The following is a 5,916-nucleotide window of genomic DNA, read 5'->3' on the forward strand; positions in this document are numbered from 1 at the left end:
ACAGTAGTTTTATTTTTTATCAAGTGAAAGATTTATTTTATGCTACTAAAGTTTATGTCAAGAAAACTATGGGCCTGCGATTTTTAATGCAACAAGACAAGTTTCTCGTAACTTGATTTTGCGATGGAACCTTTAAATACTCCTTCATTTCTAAAAGATAGACAAGTTTTAATACACAATTGGTAAAATAAGAGAGATAAAAAGAAAAAGTGATTGGATTATTATTAGTGGAGAACGAGACTCACCTCATTAGAGAGGAAAAAGTTTCATTAAATACAATTGGTCTTTTTTTTTTAGAAATATTCCAAAAATGCAAATATTATCTATTTTTAAGGGTCGGGATGGAGTACTACTTTGTCGAACATTATATTATGCCACTACAAAAGTTTTTGTCAAGAAATTAAAACTATGGGACTGCGATTTTTAATGCAACAAGACAATTTTCTTTAAACTTGATTTTGTGATGGAACCTTTTTAATATTTCTTCAGTCCCTTAAAATATACACTAGTTTTACCATTTTGGATCGTTCCTTAAAATTAGACAAAGTTTAAATATGGAAAGTTTTTTAATAAATAATTATCCTACACGTCATTTATAATGTGGACCCTAGAATCCACTATCACTCATTGTCACGACCACAACTCTCTAGTACTAGTGAGCGTAGCTATCTCGTGACTAAAATAATCTCATCAACCATAAACTCAATCATAAGGGAAATAATCAACTCGAGGTAATAGTTTCGAAGGCGAACGGGTACATAGTCAAAATGAAATCAGGGTATCAAGACCAAATTCATAAATTTCCTAGAACATAGTTCCATTTCAGCGGAAGAGTCCAAGACAAAATAGTACGTATGTAGACATACTACTTTGGGCTATCTAGCTACTTATTAACCGTCATTTCCCAACACCTTCGCCTCCTCGTTCACGTTTAACCTGCACGTTAGAAAAAAAACATGCAGGGCTGAGTACTTGATATACTCAGTGAGCACAGTGCCAAAAATAAGTTCCATTTAAGTTTGTCAGCCATAGTTGAGTGAGCACGGGGTTTTTATTTAAAAAGGTCTGAGTCACTAAATTCCTTTCATTTCATAAAATTGATTGCGCAGTCACATAAACATAGATACCATATCTGAATGTATGTGAACCGGGAATGTGACCACATTCCACGACGGTCACTGGACCGGCCAACTTGAAAGCTAACACACGATCCCCATATGTGTACACTAGTCCGAGTAGGGTTTGCGGCCCTACTGGGACCCGAATTCGATTTAACATGTTTGGCATAGCCAAGCAGATAGGTAATCGTAAAACAAAACATGGCATGACAACATATTTAAAACATATTCACATTTCCATACAAAATCACGTTTTGAGAAGAAAGCCCACCTCAGAGCTTAGTTCCTCAATTGGAAGTCCTTCGACTTGATCTTACTTGACGTGCGACGACGCCCCTTTAGAAAATAAAGTATACTTAAATTAGACTTAAGGAGCTAAATACTTAAAGTATATGCATTCCTAAGCGTGTGATCATTTTTATTTCTCTTTTCCTAAATCCATAGAAAAGTCTTTAAGTATTAATTAAATAAAGCGATTTAATTTATTTAGAGGCTTTTGGAAATTATTCGTTTAACACGAGAGCGTTACCTCCTAAGCAAAATCATTCAAGCATTAAAAGTCCAAAGCCTATCCGTTAATTCGGGAATCAATTAGCGTACCATTTTCTAAAATTAAATATTAGAGTACTAAATTAAAGTCCGGGAATTAAATTTTGTCATTGCGGGATTTAGTAGCGGCCATCAATTATTTGATCGGAAAACACATTAGGAGGGCACGTGAATAGAATCAACATAGCAGACCCAAAACTTAAAGAGCCACTCCATTCCTTTATTAAGGCCCAATTCTTACTTAATTAGAGTTTTAGCCCACTACCACTTTAAACTCTTTTGGGCCAGCAAGAAAGAGAAAAGAAACAGCCCAACTAAAAAAAATGCTCCCAATTCGGTCAAACCCCTTTCAAAATCCCCAATTTGAAACCAAATCCCTAACTTCTCCATCCCTCTCAGGGCAACCGCCCTTGTCGCGCCTCACGGAGGCGTTTCGCGTCTCCCGTGCCTGCGACTCCAGCGGTTTCAAGGTCGCGCTATAGCCGGCATCGTTCGTCCGCCCTAACAGCCAAGCCGTCGCCGCCTTCTTCCCCAGCCGACACCGCGGCTGTTTAGCCGCCTCCGTCGAGCTAGGCTCGGAGCTGGCTAAACCCCTGCCGAGGCCTCCGTCTGCCGCCTCCCTCGTCGTCTCGGCGCCGTCGAAGCAGAGGAGGGGGCGTCGCCCTTTCGGTGGAACCGCCGTCACCAGCGTCGGTGTCCTCCCGGTGGTCAGCGACGTCGCAGCGTCTCACCGATGGCTCGGCGATCTGTACCGTCGAAATAGCGAAGAGGCGTCGCCTACGCTGACAGTCAACACCACCGTCGGCTACGGCCCTGTCCGCCAGCCACTTCGTCTCGCCGACCAGTAGCTAAGTCTCTACACTCTTTTCCCCTTTCTAATTCGGCTCTTTGTTTGAATGAATCATTTTCCTTTTTTTTTTCTGGGACTTACTGTTGATGTCATTAAGCCTAAGAAATAGTCTATGGAATAATTTTGGGCATGTGTTGATTGTTGAGGCTACTGTTATTTGTTCATCCTAAGTCCTTGATCTCGGCAATCTACTGTGTTTGCCTAGACATGATGCATAGAGGTGTTGTGGTGTTTTACCTGTTACAAGTTGCAGTTGTCTTGAAAGGGACCCTCTTGCTGGATTTACACCACTTGTTGCTTTCTTACTCTCAAAATTTTGTTGTGTAAAGCTCAAGTATGTGGAAGGGGGATTCGATGTGTATGCGGGAGGATTTTATAGGCCAGCCTTGATGTACTTGGTGCCGTTAAGAGCATCCACAATAGCGCCTAGGGCACCGCCTAGCCGAGCGCCGACGTTAGGCAGTGCGCTAGGCGATCTATTGCAGCCGCCTAGCGGATTTCGCGAAAAAAAACCGCCTAGCGCTCGGCGGTTCCGCGGCGCTAGGCGGTGCGCTAGGCCATTCGCTAGGCGCTATTGCAGCGTCCGGATCGCCTAGCGCACCGCCTAGCGCGAATTTTTAAATTTTTTTTTATTACGAAACACTATATATACGCGACTTGCCTGTCATTTTCATTCGCACCACTTGTATTAACGAGTACTCTCTCTATCTAAATTTCTGTACAAGATCAACAACGAGCCTACTTCAGGGAGTAGCGGATCTCAAACTCCCCCGATCCCCGTGGGAGGTGGATGGAGTCAGATGCCCCCATACTACAACATGTACCCGTGGCAGCAGATGATGCCCGAGATACCAGCGGGGGGAGTCCGCCGGGGGCGTTTCCGGCGATGTCGGGGTGGGCACCCAGTGTCTAGATGCCGGGGTGGGCACCCGGGATGCAGATGATGCCCGGGGGTACCGGCGACGCAGGGAACGCCCGCGACACAGGGGACGCGGGGGGACGTCTATCGCCCTAGTTTTGATTTTTCGACTAGTTCGTCGCACACATAGATGCCAACGGAGGCTGCGCCTCCGACCCAGTTTGACACTTTCTCCTTCGATGACTTGGGGTTAGATCTTTCCGGTGTTCCGGATGCTCCCGTTCAAACGGGGGGCGCAGGGCGGGGTCGGGGCTCCCCAAAGAAGAAAGGCAAGGGGAAAATGGTCGGCGAGTCCTCGCAGCCGGGTGAGGACGACAACTCGGTACGGAGGAGGTGGACGGACGTTGTCCAAGGCGTGGGTGAGTGTTTGCGACGATCCTCTCGTTTCGAACAACCAGAGGATCGTCAACTTGTGGGGCAAGATAGCAGCAACCTACCAGAGGTTTTGCCCGGAGGGGAGGCCACGCAATGGGGAGGATTGCCGGAAGGGGTGGGACCGAATCAGGGTTGCGGTCTCGCGATTTTCGGGCTTGTACACCAACGCCCTCCGCATGACGAGCAGTGGGCAAACGGAGGACGACTGCAGGAGGATAGCGGAGAAAGCCTTCCCCCTGAAGGGGGTGTACAAGGACACCTACTGGAACTGCTATCTTGTGCTGAACGACTCCGAGAAGTTCCGAGTAGGTGTCGACTCTGGCTGGCCGAAGAAGCAACGGTTGAACTATTCCGGTGATTTCAGCGGCAGTAGCGGTGGTTCCCACGACCTCCCTGAGACGGCCCAGGAGGTCCCGACCCCTCGTTCGTTTGCTCGCCGTACTCGCCCGGTTGGGCACAGGCTGGCTCAACGGAAGGCGAGGGGGGTCGCCGGGGGTTCACAGGAGGTCCAGTCGGCATCCCCTTGGCCAATCCACAGCGGATCTCAAATTCTTCGTGCGTCAACAAACGCGCGCTCAGATGGTCAAGACGATGGCCGAATGGCGGGCGGCGGTGGACCCCGTGGAGAAGAGTTTGCTTCAAACATTGCTCCTGAGCATGCAGGAGGATTTGGATGCGGCACGGAGGGAAGCCGACGGAAGTAGAGGCGGCGGCGACGGAGGCGGAGGCGATGGTGGCGACAGCGACAGAGGAGACGACGACGGCGACGAGGAGTGAATTATTGTACTTTTTTAAAAATTATTGTAATTTTTTTTTAATTATTGTAGTTTTTTTAAATTATTGTACTTTTTAAAATTTTAATAGTATTATTAATGTTTCCCGTATATGTCTCGTAAATTAAATTTCGTATATTGTGTGATTGTTAATTATTTCATTTTGTATATATTTGTTAATAGTGATGTGGATATTATGTGGCTATGCTATGGTTGGGCTATTGCTGGGCTATTTGCTTGTTTTGATGATGTGGCAGGAGGATTTTTAGTGCTGATGATGTGGCAGTGGCTAGGCTATGGCTGGGCTATTGCTGGGCTATTCCTATTGTGGATGGCCTAAAGGGGCTGCTATATTCCTTGTTCATTTCCTGCTGCAAATCCTCTCTTTTAAGGATTTTGCAGCATTCTTTAACTGAAATCTGGTGGTGTACTAGGAAAATAGGACTCTTGAAAATGTGTTGATTGTTGGTACTGCAGAATGTACAATCAAAGGCTACAGCCTACAGAGATTGGTTGGGGTTTAGGAGTGCTGCAGGCTGTCCTTTGCTCTTTTGGGATTGTTTAGCCTCTTTTCATTAAAGTAGGTGTGTCTCATTTCTTTGTTTGGATAAATGGAGTCTTGGTACCTTGCAAATTCATTTAATTGTTTTTGTTTTGTTTGAGCAGGTCTCGGTTGAGGTGGAAAACAATGCAGGAGTTCACTTGCCACTCTAGGCAAGATTTGCTTTTCATCCTTGAAGGTAGTGCTGCCATTTCCTCCAAGCTCCTATCATTTGGCAGTTCTTGTTTGTTAGCATCCTAGGGTTCGATTTATTTCGGTTGCTACTTCACTTGCTTTAATTAGTTTGTTCGAATATTGCAGTCTTTGGAGAGGACTAACACTACATGGCTTGCAGCTCTCGGCCCTACAGGCTGCTTCGGCGGGACCGTGAAGGTGTGGCTTGGCTCGAAAAGAGAGAGGCCCAAAGTTTAGCATTCCTAAAATTGTAATAGAATAGGGCCGTTCCAAGTTGTTCTTCTTTCCATTCTCAAATAATATGTGAATCATTTATAAAGGTTAATATATATTGTCCTCGAGCACCCTTAGTTCGGAACCAAAATATCATCGTTCTCCCTTCTCCATGTTCGTTTTATATTCAATTATTGTTTTACAACCAAAAAATTTGTTTTAGTTCCTTTGATTATCTCATACTCTTTTGGTTTTGCGAACTAGAACGTTAAGCTTAAAGCGCAATGAGTTCTATTCATAACAACGAGATAAGAGAGTGGCAAATCTCTAACTTGACAATAACACAACTAATAGGGCGTTTGAAAGAGCGGTTATTACACTCA

General features: G+C 45.3%; 1 long non-coding RNA gene across 2 annotated transcripts; it reads left to right on the plus strand.

The window, feature by feature from the left end:
• The first annotated feature begins 4,799 nt into the window (after positions 1-4,799).
• LOC121743808 lies at positions 4,800-5,684 on the plus strand. 2 transcript variants are annotated; one of them, XR_006038331.1, is made up of 3 exons: positions 4,800-5,168; positions 5,251-5,324; positions 5,447-5,684. It is a non-coding gene; the product is annotated as an uncharacterized LOC121743808 (long non-coding RNA). The 2 variants fall into 2 exon arrangements; XR_006038332.1 differs by having other exon boundaries at positions 4,800-5,164.
• The last annotated feature ends 232 nt before the right edge of the window (positions 5,685-5,916 follow it).

Source organism: Salvia splendens, chromosome 8 (assembly GCF_004379255.2).
Source record: "Salvia splendens isolate huo1 chromosome 8, SspV2, whole genome shotgun sequence".
In the NCBI taxonomy this organism is placed as follows: Eukaryota; Viridiplantae; Streptophyta; class Magnoliopsida; order Lamiales; family Lamiaceae; genus Salvia; species Salvia splendens.